This window comes from Anas acuta, chromosome 3 (genome assembly GCF_963932015.1).
Source record: "Anas acuta chromosome 3, bAnaAcu1.1, whole genome shotgun sequence".
NCBI lineage: Eukaryota > Metazoa > Chordata > Aves > Anseriformes > Anatidae > Anas > Anas acuta.
This window is the reverse complement of record NC_088981.1, coordinates 77,389,310-77,404,563: the sequence shown is the minus strand read 5'-3', so window position 1 is coordinate 77,404,563 and position 15,254 is coordinate 77,389,310. Positions and strand designations below refer to the sequence as shown.

The 15,254-nt window shown below is 36.4% G+C and overlaps 1 protein-coding gene across 4 annotated transcripts in view; it reads left to right on the top strand.

The window, feature by feature from the left end:
• FUT9 (fucosyltransferase 9) overlaps positions 1 to 15,254 on the top strand; it is a 146,145-nt gene that overhangs the window by 18,804 nt on the left and 112,087 nt on the right. The gene's annotated exons all lie outside the window — the stretch shown is intronic.

Sequence of the window (15,254 nt, the reverse complement as noted above, 5' to 3'; positions counted from 1 at the left end):
TAAGCTACTAAATCATATCTTATAGCACCTTGTCCAGGTACTTCTTGAACACGAGGAGGGACGGTGACTCCACCACCTCCCTGGGCAGGCCATCCCAGTGCCTGACCATTCTTTGAGAGACAAAGTTTTTCCTTATATCTAATCTAAATCTTCTCTGGTGCAACTTGTGGCCATTTCCTCCAGTTCTATTATTAGTTATCTAAGAGGCTGACCCCCTCCTCATCACAACCTCCCTTCAGGAAGTTGTAGAGTGCAATGAGGTCTCCCCTGAGCCTCCTCTTCTCCAGACTAAACACCCCCAGCTCCCTCAGCCGCTCTTCATAAGACTTGTGCTCCAGACCCCTAAAGGTCTAGCTTTTATATATATAAAAAAATCATGCTATGTTTTCCTAATGAACGCGATGTTTTAACTTTAATATAGATGGCAATTTTTCCCACAAGTTTTGGATTAGCACCAGTTTTCTTGTGTTCAGTAAGTCTGCAATCAAAGCCAGTGTACTGCCCAGCATATTAGTCAAGCCATACTTATATTCCTTCTACATGTGTTCTTTATTAATGCATCAAAATATTTTCCCTGCAAACTGTTAAAAGACAAGTAATGAACAAACCTTTCAAAGAAACCACGCAGCAGAGCTCTGCATTAGCAATAATAATCAATACCTGAATTTCCCTCAGGAAGAAATTCGGTCTATAAAGTTATTTGCCTTGGGAAGCATTTGGGCAACAGGCATTCTTGTTGCTTCAAACCAACAGCAGGGAGTCTGAAGCATACTGTTAACACCCTTTTGAGTAGATGTAACTACAGTTTCAATCTATTGAAATTCCTGCTGTGTTGCTTTTTATTTAATCACAATCTTTATTGACATTTATTCATTGTAACTGTACTTTATTCATTTATTCACTTAAATGTTTATACAAAATTGAATATATAAAACTGAGTCAACATCTTTTATGAGCAACAAATAAAAATTAAGCCTGCATGCATTGCATGTGCATATCTATTCAACAGATGCCCTGTTATTGTTTGATGAATGTCTGTGCCAGAAAAGAGCTAGAAGCATATTCTGTTTTGTTGAGAAATAATTGGTCGTTAAAAGATTTTCAGTTTTCTATTCATCAGATACACACACACACACATATGTGTACATGCATACACTCATTTTATAGTTTAAAATGTCATTTGTATTTACTACAGTCAGAATTCTGATTAAAAGAAAGCATGATGGGTCAGATTGTCTACTAAAAGTCAGATGATTTTCACTGCTGCCAGTCATACCAACAGAGTAGCGTCAGTACACACCGAGTGTACAGCCAGTGTTTCTTGTAATTCTACCAAGCAAAAACAGTAAGTTCTTAACACTAACTCACTTTTCTTTCTTAGATTTTTTTCCATACCAGTGTAGGATATAAATTTCCATTTTCTACCAGGGAAGAGAAAGAGAAAAGTTTTCAAATCCATACTTGTCATTATTTGGTTGTACTAAATTCTGCAGTAGAATTCCAAGGATTAAGCCAGTGAGATGGGAATATGCCACCAAATTCTACTGTATGGGCCAGAGTCTACATTCCCCATATTTTTGTTCTAAAGGAGTCAGAGGTCACAGATATACTGTCCCATTTTGAAAATTTTATATAAGCTGTCAGAATTATGTTTGTTCTCAAGTGAGAGGGACTCGACACACTACTAGCAACACTAAAAACTCCCCAAAGCCATGACTGGGTGCACCAACAGGGAGATGCCTTTTGTTCTGCCAGGCAATGTTTCAAACTGGGCACTGGAGAGGGAGCATGTTACATCTTCAGTAATGAGACCCATGAATCATATCTCTGCATGCATCTCCAGAGTCTTTTCTCTTGCCTCTCTCCTCTGGAAGGATGTGTTTGAGAATTGTTTCTGTGTATCTTCAGCATTCTGGCCTCTCATCAGTACAGAGGTGGCAGAGGTACAGCATTTATCTGAGGTTTTAAGTTCTGAGCTTAAAAGAGGATTTTTGAAATACATATATATATATATATAAATACATAATATATATATATATATATATATAAATATAAAAATAAGAATCAGTAGCAGGGTTTTTGGTTAACAACTGCCTTTTCAGGCACTTAATTGAAAGTGACTCGTGAGTCACTTAAAGACCCTCTTTTCTGTCAGCAAAATCCTTATGGCCCTTTATTACTTAATTTTTGACAGCAGTGAACAGTTCTGTGTCTACTTTGTTTCTAAAATGCAGTGGGACACACAAATACCTTTACTCTTCCTTACCTGTTCAGTTCTGATCTAGGGCATCTGTGCTAATCACATGGTATAAACCTACAGGAGGAGATATCCCTGACCACTTGAGAGTCAACACATTCATTTGCACTGACCTTGGGCCAGAGACACTATGTATGGATTAATCGACAGTAAATTTGAGCACTGACTTGGAGTAAATATTTAAAGGATTTATATGAATAAGAATGACATACTCACCAAAGACTAATAATAGTACATCAGATTGTATCCTATAGTTTGAATAGCAAAAACAGGATGGCAAAAGGAGAAAGGAATTCCAACTACTCTATGGGTGTTTTAACCCTTTACATTTACATTTACATTTTGGTACTGACTTCAGTACCAAAACACAGAAAATTGTTTATGAGTGGACAAAAGTGCGTCTACCCAGCTTGGATTTAGACTTCTCTGTCTCACAAAGAAGGTAGCTTTAAGCCAATTTCTTCACTTCAACAACTCCTAATTGTTTTAGCAGTTTTGTATTCTGTGTTCTGTGAATCCCGTTCTGGAGTACTTTCAGTAAAGAAAGTACAATCATTAAAGAATTTATTTAATTGTTATGTGGAAAATGTGCTTGCCTTACCTGTGGCTCAGGATGCTGATAAGGAGAATTGAGGAAGTAGTTTGGCACACAGTTGCACAGAACCAAAATTTCCAGTGTGAGTCTGGACCTCTAAGATTATCATAAAGTGGAGGAGAGGAGAGGAGAGGAGAGGAGAGGAGAGGAGAGGAGAGGAGAGGAGAGGAGAGGAGAGGAGAGGAGAGGAGAGGAGAGGAGAGGAGAGGAGAGGAGAGGAGAGGAGAGGAGAGGAGAGGAGAGGAGAGGAGAGGAGAGGAGAGGAGAGGAGAGGAGAGGAGAGGAGAGGAGAGGAGAGGAGAGGAGAGGAGAGGAGAGGAGAGGAGAGGAGAGGAGAGGAGAGGAGAGGAGAGGAGAGGAGAGGAGAGGAGAGGAGAGGAGAGGAGAGGAGAGGAGAGGAGAGGAGAGGAGAGGAGAGGAGAGGAGAGGGAGAAAAAAAAGAAAAAAAAAGAAAAAAAAAACCTTCAAAGTAGTATTTCATACAGTGATTTCAGACTGATGGAACTAATTGTTGGAATTATAAATTGCTCAAAGTAATGGTCATAAGGACTTAAGCGGCACCTAAAGAAATGAGGTACAGACTCATATTTTAGGGCCACTAGGGACCATTAAGCTCATCTAGTCTGACCTGCTGCCTAGGACAGGCCATCTAATAGTCCCTGTAGAGAAAAGGGAATATTCTTCCCTACAGTACAAGTTAGCATTACTGAGCCCCTTAGCTTGCAGCTGAGCTTGTAGCTGTTAAGACATCCAGTTTTGATTTAAACAGTTATAGTTTACCAAATAAATAAATAAAAATAAAATAAAAGTCTCCAAGTTGCTTCTCATTGGAAGGTAAAGAAACAGTAAAGACAGTGCTTTTCTGAATTATAAAGGTGTGAGTTGCACAAGAAGCTGTATGAGTCCAGTGTCAACCAAAGATGTATTTCCTTGTTTATTTCCTTTATTCTTCTATACATCACTGAGGTTTTAAGTAGGTTAATTCCTGAGGCTTTCCTACTGATTTCAGTCAATATAACTTTGGATATATTCCAAAACCACTGCATCTAACAGAAATTTCATTGTCTTAAACACGCTTTGGAGTCAACCCAATGTCTAAAGCATTCTCTAAAATATTAACCCATCCAATGGTCTGTAAGATGCACCCTTTGTGACTAATTTCACACTTTTCAATAACTATTAAATCTAAATGATATCTTGAAATTCATTTTATATCCTAAAAAAAATAGAGGAGAAAAACTTAACTGTAATACATGGTACCTAACTTAGCAAAAATAACCTTCTATCTGCTGCCACTTATTCTGAAATAAATAAGCAAAATTGGCAGTCAAAAACTGTTCATAAAATTGATCAAAACCATATTACATATATAACATGAAACATATATTAGCTGAATCTGAACAAATTATGGAATACATATTACATTAGTACTTCAGTGTCTCTCAGAAGATGCACTGGGTAGGTCTTTGTGACAAAGAGGCAGTCCTGAGACTGCTTCAGGGGAGGATATGGTCTAGTGAAGTGATGTGATACAAGGCTTGATGTCTAAACGATCAAAAATAGCTGTAAGAGAATATTGCCGAGGTCATTTGACTCCCTCCCAGAATTCATTCCAACAGTAAGCAAGAATAAATGGAGTATCAGAAGCTTGGAGATTGCCTAACAGAATCTAAGTATGTTCAATAAACTGTTGACCTCTTTGTTATCAAAGCTTAAGGCTCAATTCTCAATTACCATATTGCACCCCTCTGCAACCTTCCTCATCAAAGGTCTGTGGTAGGATAGAGAGAAACTTCTATTGAGTGAACTTTTCCCTATCACTCTAGTTTCAGTCCAGCATGAATAATTCAGTATAGAAGGAAAAATAATTGGTATTAGGCATAGGGCCATCTCTCACTGATTACTTCCTCCATGGAGTGGTTTAGGAACAACATTACAAATATGTGAATCTCAAAATAATTTTTAGTTACACTGATCAGCAAAAAAATCCACTCTGCCCTATCTCCATCCATACTTTTTGATATGTCATAGCTGGTAATGGTAGCTCAAAAGCTGTTATGAAGTATATTTATGGTAATTTCAAATCAAGTAAAAAGACATTTGCATAGCTATACCCCAAAGGTAGGAGACACACAACTAGCCAGTAGGAAATGCTGAGGAGAGAGCATAAGGCACTAGACGATCTTGAAAAAAATTTAGCCTAATGATATTTTTTCTCAGAAATGCCTCATGTTTTGTCCATTTAACAGAACAGACCAGACCTAAATTGTTTCAGTGTGGTATAATGTAATTTTGAGTAAGGTGAACCTTCATTTAATGTCATTGTTCTATGGTAAAATGATGATCTTCTATTGAGTAAAGGGATTTGATTGGTAACAGGAAACAGTACAATGGGCAGAAGCATCCAGTGGAGAGCTTACAAAGAACAGATAATGTTAGATGAATGTAGATAACAGCCTTCTTTGACACAAACACCAGTCTGAATATTTTTAAAATGACAAAAAAACATTCTTTAACTATCATCAGCCAAGAATCTAGCCTATTTTCATTAGGGTTTCATTTGCGATATGGATATTTTTTGTTAAAATATGTTCAATGAAGTGGATGAAGAAAATGTTATTTTCAATCCTCAATGCAAGAAATTTCAAAGAGGTGCCTTCAGCCTCACCTATGAACAGATTTAAGATACGTGCATTGAAAAGTCATGTCAGGCTTCCAAATCTTCTGTACTTAGTTTTGTAATCTATTAGTAAGAACTGAAATATTAAAGTGTGATTTTTACAGTTACACATCTTAACTTGAAACTCGGACAACTATTATTCATATGAAAAGTGTAAATTGTAAGTACTTTTTAACATTTCTGTGTAGCTTCTGCAATACCTGTTCATTACTCAAAAGCATCACACATTACATGAATTGTATGCTGTTACAGTATAAGATGGTTTACAGTTAATACCATCAGCTGGAAACTGTTTGGTCCCAGCCCAGTGGTTTGCTAGGGATTGTGAAATCCTCAGAGGCCTCACAAGCTTGCAAGATTTGGAATACGTAGAGATTTTACAAAGTGCTTTTTGGTGCCTGCTGAGTGGTTTCCCACTGGCTGCATCAATTCACCACACTAATCAAGTGATGGCAATAAACAAGAGTCATTTAAGTACTATTAAAACTGCTTTCTGCCTCTGGATATGGATAGGTAACTGCCAATGACTTTAAGTGGAAGCACTGATGTGAGCCTGGGCCTAGAATCTCATTCTATGCAGCTTGGTTTTACTCTCTTCTTTAATGGTTTGGCTTGAAGTCCAAAGACCTAAATAGTATTTTCAGTGTCTTTCTCTGTCTGCAGAAAAACTGCTTTGTCAAAATGCTCCATCAGCATCCTCTTGACCTTATCTTCCAAATGCAGATGTTTTTCAGTACTGTAGTATCCTCAGCATATGGGAGGTGAACATCAAATGAGAAAATTGCTCCATTCCACATGTATCCCTGACAAGACTACACCTGGAAACACTGATGCTGCAGATCCATCAAATTAGTCTGCAAAGTAGAGAAACCTCAGAGCCCTGCACATGTTGCATGGTTTCCTTCATCTAAAATTTAACTGGGCTGACAGAGGCCCATACCACACGATTGCTATGGTCCACATGCAAACACAGAACTAGAATCCACCAACATCATGCCAAACAGAGAACCACACAGATGTATAGGCATGGTTTACACTCCCCACTCTAAGTTCCCTAGCAAATCCTCTCCTTGTCTCAGACTCATGGTACAACCTGCATATATCTATTAATTGTAAAACTGCAGAGTTGGGCCATCGTTAGCTAATAGAGTCATTTCTTTTAGTAGTGACTTTAGACCGAGACTCCCCAAAATAAATAAATAAATAAATAAATAAATAAAACCAAAACATTGTCTAGTTGGTAAGATATCAAATCCACATTGCAACTTCTACAGTAGGAATTTAATTCTAGGTTCCCAATGAGGTAACTAATGTATGTCTGCAGCCAAAGAAATGCAGTATCACCCTGCCTAGTGCCAAGCTTTTTAATAACTGCAGGGCCTCAGGGGTAAAACTTGTCAGACTCTTCATCTGGACTTGCCTTTTTTGTTTTAACTTGTTTAGTTGAAACCACCATTGCCAGATGACCAGGTGGACATTGCATAGTTTGTTTTAGATTTGCTTACCTGCATATGATTTTGCAACACCTATTGCTTTCATAACATTGATATATTTCCTGTAAGTAATAGATACTGGCTACAAGTACCTATTCGGGTAGTTAATCTATGTAGAATGAATCATCTGTGACTGCAGGATAACATCTTGGTGTAGTGCAATGCAAGGATGCTAGCAGAGGCCATAGAATTGTTGAGCCACAACCCCAGAGACTTCAGGGCTATATACAACTTGCTTATTATCCATTACTTAGGTTTACAGGAATACAGTTTCTGGAGCTGGGTAAAACTGGTTTTAGGAGTCACCAGGAGAAAAAGGAAATAAGTGCTTGACTTATGTAATACACACCATCTACAGTAAATTCAGAAGTAAGGTGACTTTGAAGATCAATGAAGAAAGAACTAGGCATAGACTTTATTACAAAACAAAACTAGCTCCAAATTTATACTTGTGTGTGGTGGAAGAAACCATCAACATTACAGTTGATGTCCTCCCAAGTCCTCCTCCTGTCAAAGGACTTGGGACATCAAGTACAGAACTAGTCCCTACACCCATGCACATGTACACACCCTGACTGAAACCAGCAACTTTTAAGAGATGGAGGGGCAGTGGAAGACAGAATAGTCTGTCTGTATTGAATGGGTAATTTGGACTATGAATGTCATAGCATTGTAATTGGTCTAATAGTAATAACTTCAGTGGATTTTAACAAGGTGATTGTAAACTATCAATATATATTATATTTATATATATATATATTTGGTTTAGCATATAAGGTGCATTATCTTTTGCCTATTACAAGATTTTGAGAATAACATCACTGCATAATTGCAGTTATCCTCATTTCCCTACATAGCCAAGAGAAATATGAAGAAAATATTGCCTTCCTTTAAAGTACCTTTGTATCATTATTGATTAGAGATGAATCCCAGGTTGATTAGATTCCTATACTGGAAGTCTTAGTTTAGTAGGAATGAATCCTCTAACTCTCACTCTGATTTCCCATAAGCTTATAAGACCTCCTGATGGACTGAGCAAGAGCACACTTTGTCATATATTCCAGACTACCTAAATTGCAAGAAAAAGACCTTAGCACTAATGCATCAAGTAGACCAGGCCTTTTCTTCTCCAGAGAGCTGATCACACTGAAGTGACCTATTGGTTCTAAGCAACAGGGTGGATAAATCTCAACTAAAGCATGCTCATTCACTTACTTCCAACATAATGTGTCTTCACTGTGCTATATGAAGTTGTATTTGTGCTATAAGGCAACTTAGAAGTTGCAGATTAAAGTTAAGAATTTGAAGCTAGAGACTAAAAAAGAGTGGACAGGGTTAGGTGGAAGAGAGGCAGGTATGTGAGTGCCATGAGAGCAGAGAGATGAACAGGAGTAATGGGGTAGGGGAATAAAAATTGTCATACTGTGACTGGAAAAAATATATGGGTTAACGAGTGAAAGGTGAGTAATAAGAAAGAAATTATGTAAATATCAAACCAAGACATAGGAGGACTAATTTATGAAAGTGCTGAGTGCTCATGTCTGCAAGGGAAGAGTTCTGTGCTTTTCTTTTCTTTAAGAATGTGTGACTATGATTAAAACAAGATATTAAAACTATACAGTCATCCTTAAGAAGTTCTTCCAAATATCTGTTCTTCCAAATTTCAGGGCCTGGAACATCTTCCCTATGAGGAAAGGCTGAAATACCTGGGTCTGTTCAGCCATGAGAAAAGGGGGATCAGAGAGAGGATCTTATCAATGTTTATAAATACCTTAAGTGTGGGAGACAAAGGCTAACCTCTTTTCAGTGGTTTGCAGGGACAGGACAAAGAGTAATGGTCACAAGATAGAGCTCAGGAAGTTCCGCACCAATATGCGAAAGAATTTCTTCACAGTGAGGGTGGCGGAGCACTGGAACAGGCTGCCCAGGGAGTTGTAGAGTCTCCTTCTTTGGACATATTCAAGGCCCATCTGGATGCCTCCATGGGCAACCTGCTCTAGGGGACCTGCTTTGGGGGGGGGGGAGGGGAAGGAGAGGTTGGGCCCGATGATCTCTTGAGGTCCCTTCCAACCCCAACAATTCTGTGATTCTGTAATCTGAGTCAAAGATTGGCTTCAGTACTTTGAGAGACCCACCATGAGATCTATTATCCTGATTCACAATCTATTCAGTGCCTCAAACAGAAGTTTAAAACATAACTAGATCATGGTCCAAAATGACCTTGAAGATTTCTGATATGTGGGACACTTTAATCTGACAGACAATAGCATAATGAGATTCAGTTTCTGGATAAGGTAGAGAAAGAAGAGTATAAAATATGAGGAATAATAATTAAAAGAAACAAACAAACAAACAAACAATGAAGCTAGTTAATCATTGCTGCAGTTTATCAAGAGAAGTGTCAAATGTATCATACTAAAACTTTAATACTATGTTTTCTGCCTTTCCAAAAAATAGGATGCAAACAATAAATGTTAGGGCAAAAAGGAAGAATTCCTTTCCACAGAGGAAATACTTACTGAGTGACACTGTCTGTCCAGTGATATGCATGATACAATATGTGTTTTCTCATCTAGGCTTAAAATAAATGTATTTATTACATGACTGCATTGCATGATGAACCAAAGATCAGCACATACCATAACATATACAGCATGCACTCACTGAACTAAACATGCAGCAGCTGTCTTTGGGGCATGTAGTTTGCCTCTTTTTTTTTTTTTTTCAGCAAAATTAATGACAAGTGATTATTATGTATCATTTTAATAACATCACATATCTGCATTGCTGCCTAATGAATATAAATTAAAACACTGTCCTGGATTTCTAGTCTATCATAAATTAAATAATAAATAGATCAAAGAAGAAGGAAAGAATAAACTACAATTATAATGTGAAAATTGTTTACATCCTGGCATATGCAATGACATTTCTCTTTTTTGCTTTTGTTTTCATTTGCTTGCATCTGTTTGCAATGTCATTATTTCACAATGAGTGAAGGTTTTAGATTTTCCAGGGACTGTATTTCTCACCATGGGTAATACAGACAGTTAGAATGCATTTTGTAAGTTTTTTTTCCAAGCATTAAACATAAACAATTAAATATTTAAATAAATATATGCCATTAATTTTGGAGGAGTTACATCCCATTATATCAGTGATTAATTTACATCCTAACTTGTATGTTCATATAATTCAGTGCATCTTAAAAGACCGCTAGAAAGCCTTGACAGAGAAGCCACATTACTTTGGACACTCAGTCTGAGAAATGTAAATCAGTTAAGAGTGATTATAATTGAGACGGCAACAACTGAAAAAAAAAGGGGAAGAGAAATTTATTGTGCTATTAAGTTAGTAACATTCATGTTTCAAAAAAGAACATGTTCATTGGTTTTCCCTGAGTCAAATTCCAGAAAGGAATTTAGGATTTATATAAATTCAGATATTAACATCTGCACCCTTATTTATTTGTAATAGATTATTTAGTTAAACATTTAGAAAGAACATGACAGGACCTGATCTTGCCATTTGTTGTTCATGCTTCACATAGTCCTGTCACAGTCACATGATTCAGATTCATAAAACACAGTATATATATACACACTATCATTCAAATAAAAAGAAGGTAAAAACCTGGTGAACTACTGCCTACCTCTTTTCCAAATCTATAAGATTCATGCTTCAGATAATACTAAATATAATATTGCATACTAATATATTACTAATACTATTATTAATATATTACTAATACTAATATAATATTGCATTCTGACTGTAATCTGGAATATTCAGATTAATTTTCTGTTTTTGGATTTAGTAATATCTGCTCAGTTTTCAGAAAGTGTTTCCTCAGAAGAGTGAATTAAATTGGAATTGTAAATATTGACATCCAATGTGACTAATCATGTTTTGAACACACCAATGGAGTTCCAGAGTTTGTACTCAAAATATATTAATTGCTATATGGATTGTACTCAAACAAGTGGAATTTAGTGGAAACAATTGCAAATTACAGTCCTATTTGTTCTTTAATCTTATGGCTTCACAAAACAGCTGAAACTTTTCCAAATATACTTGCTTAGAAATTTCAATCTGTCAGAACACAAGTGGATTTTGTGACTATTTTTTCTATAATGATTCATAAAATATATGATGTCTTTAACTCCAACCATCATAAACAATTTAAAATATTCTCCTACTTTGCAAATTTGTAAAAGAAGTTCTGAACATAAACTTAGCATTAACTGGAATGAAAACCTCTGACTGTATACACATTCAAGGTGGAAATTTCCAGGGCACCAAGTGGCTTTTCTCACTACATCTCCAGCAGCCAGCATCATGGCAGCTTCTCAAACCCCTCTGCTGACTACCAACTTCCCTTGTCTGCATATCCATGTACAAACTTCCCATGATTGCTTCCCACTCCATCACATATTTTTCTAACACCAAAAGCATTTGATTTTTTATTTATTTATTTATTTATTTATTTTTTACATCTCCCAGTCATATAACCTATGTGAATACAGGGTTTGGAGCTGACACATTTTCATTATTACCAGTCATTATTTGGAACCATGCTGGTGGATCATGACTCTGTTGTCCTGCATGGTGTAAAATGTAAGAACACAAAGATGCTTTGTGGCTCCAAAGAGCTTATCGTCCTTCCAGACGAATGAAGTCGGGAATGTTACAGAGGATCTCAAAACAAAGAGATAGGTCTATAATTAATCATTAACAGTTGTAATGGATACTGAATAGAAACACTCAAAGAGAACAGGATTAACTCTCACAAGGGTGAAAAGACTATTAAAGCTTAATATGTCCCTGAAAGGACACCGAAAAAAGAGTTACTATGGAACTGAATGTTTTGCTTGTCTCCACTAGTTCTATCTCATACATACAGAACCATGCTTCAAATAGAAAACATATTAATTTTTCCAGTTGTAGGCTCTGCACACCCAGACTGGACTCTGACATGAAAGGGGAGCATTTTTATTCCCCTCAGTGGAATTTTATTCCCCTCAATTTGGGTCCTCAGGTATTATCTTCCAATAATTCCTCAAACATTTCCAATATTCTGCTGTCTGTATCAGAATATACATATTGTGCTAGAATAGCTTTTTGAGCTGCTGATGCAACAGTACTTTCCAGAAGTTCCTGTTAAAAACCCACTTGCATTAAAAAAAAAAAAAAAAAAAAAAAAAAAAAAAAAAAAAACTTTTAGCAATTTAACTTGTTTAGCTGTTTAGCTTGTTTGACTCAGAGGTAATCAGATAAGTATATAGCTTTCACAAGACAAGCTGTATCCTTACTAGGAAAGAATTGTGCTGCTGTGGTACAGTAGTATAGGAATACTTCTTGATCACTCCTGGGGAAGACATGGCCCTCAGTGAACAATTCTGTTGATGATACACAAAATAGACCGGAATCTGCAGCATAGCTGTATTGACTTGGTAGTACTAGGCAATGTTCGAAGAAATTTGTGCATTCTTTTTTTCTAAAATCACCAGATTTGATATTGAAATATTAAAGAAACAAATCGGTTGATGTATTTCTGCTCTTTTTTTTTTTTTTTTTTTTTCTTTTTTTTTTTTTTTTTTTTCATGCATTAAGCTTCATTTTAGTACACCACTGCTGGAATATATATGAAGTATCAACAATGTAATACTGGTTCACAAGACAGGAGGCAAGGCAAGAGAAATCCATAATTAGATTTTTCTCAGTACATCCATCTTCATTTATCCAAGAGGCCAAAGTCATTATTATTTACTCAAGAATCTCCTTGGAGAGTAGAACTGTAAAGATTTACTGCATATTATGAGAATCTGTAAGTATATTGAAGTTCCCTAGTTCAATTATTTGTCCCTTTTACATTTGATTAAAATAGGAAAGAAAATTATAACAGCACCTATATGTTTGGTTTCTGATGATATTTTCCCCCTCCTAAATCACATCTCTAATGGAAAAAGGGGTAAATATATTTCATTTATTCCTTTACACTTTATTTCTTTTTTTCACCAGCTGATATGAGCTTATCTGTGAAGTTCTTTAGTTTTGGTATGAGAAGACCATCAAATTTGTTAAACAGAAATAGAAATAGAGTATTTCAAAGCCCTCCTTTGCGTTCAATGGAGATGGAGGCCTGAATCCAGCAAAGCACATCTCTCTTGTAGATACCTGTAACCGAGACCAGTTCAGGTTCATGTGTTAAATCCTTGCTGTGCTCTTTGCCTGTGAAAGAAAAACTTTTCTTAAAATCAATCCTATAAGCCATACTGCAAAGGCTTTTAATGTAAAATTTTAAATCTGATTTTCCTCTACAGTATGAAACTGCTGTTTAACAAAGTGTCTTAAAAATGGCATACACACACACACACCAACCAAACAAACAAACAAAACATTTGTTTGCTATAGATTAGTTAATCTCACGTAATCTTTATTTTTTCTGGATAAAGCATACAGAGCAAAAAAAAATATTTTGTCAATAAATCAAATCTTTAATAAAGCACACTAACTACATGGAAGGAAGGAAGGAAGGAAGGAAGGAAGGAAGGATGGAAGGAAGGAAGGAAGGAAGGAAGGAAGGAAGGAAGGAAGGAAGGAAGGAAGGAAGGAAGGAAGACTAAGAACATAAAGTTCATTCTGAGATCCAAGTATTACTAATACTTATCATATTTTTTATCTTAATCATATCCAAAGCCTCAGCCTGGTCTGGGGCCTCATTGTACAACACAGTCCATTGTCTGGATCTAGAATCCTACTCATCCCACGGCCATGCAATGGGCCGCTGCACCCATCGGGGTCATTAAGGCTCATTGCACAAACACCAGGTGCTGGCATTAGTTAAACCAGTTATATAATCAGGGCCAAGTTTAAGGCAAGCCATAACTAATGAACATCATGAACAGTAAGCCAAAGGATGATAGATTTTTAAATGCTGCACTTAACCCCCAAGCTAACAATCAATTACAAATACGAAAATGTGCACAGGACTCCCATGAACATGGGTACTGGGCCATCTGAAATGAATGCAGGTGAAAAGGGAAGACTTGCTCCTGAAAACACTGGTAAGACCAGCTTGATACAGATAACATCAGTGGAACAATGCACGTGCTGCATATATGTTTTTAGTAAGAGCTTAAATGTTTGTTGAAGTATGCTCTTTAAAAACATGCCTGAAATAAATGTTCAGACCATTTTAAAGAAAAAATGAAACAAAACTAAACAACTACCCCTTCCTCCCCCCCCCCCCCCCCCCCTTCATAATTTTTATAAATATCTACTTTGGGGGCTGGGGAGCTGTCTGGGGAGGGGATTGTTTGGATTTGTTTTATTTTAAAATTCTTCTGTTTCTTTTGACCTTTAAAATATGCTGCTTAAAACAATCAGTCTGTATCTACACTTACTTTATTTTTAAACTTCTATTAATATCCACTTTTTTTCCATTATGTGAATGAAACCTTTTATCAAACTGTGCTCTCTGCAAATATTTTGGAATCTTCAGAAAACAACATATATATATATATATCCATTCTAAGGTAGCCAGCAGCCAGATTTTGCAAAGCCAATTTATATGGCAATTCTATAATCACAAAAGACTTAAATTATATCTCTAGTGGGAAAAAGAATGTTTACTGCTCTCATCCAAAGGATTTATAGAAGAGATGCAACCTCATATCTAAGAATAAACCTGTTCACAAGAGTGATATTGAAAAGTTAGGGTTAATATTTGTATTCTTCATAAACACAAAATGGTGATATAATATGAAACTAAAGCAATCTTGCTAACCCCTTACTTGGAAAATGACAATATATATGACATATATGACATATGACAATATAACATATGTATATAATATAAGGTATATGTGTAAAGAGCATGCAAGAATCTGAACAGAGCTCTGGATTTTTTTTAAGAACTGACACATCTGCAAAAAAAACTCACCTTGGTGAGGGAAAACATTTCTGTGGGCATATATGTGCTTGTGTTCATGCAGATAAAATTTGGAGTCAAAGCTAGGAGAGAACTAAGTAATTCATCTGAGAACAGACACAAGACCTCCATGGTTCATTTCCTATTCTGAATCTCAGAGAAAAAGTCTTTACCCTCAGTCTCCCATTTCTCCGGAATCACTTTAACTACCAGGCTACTGTTACACTGAACTCTGTTGTCCCTACTGTGGCCATTCACCTTTAACTACAGAGCAAGAAGCAAGAGGGGGACAAAAA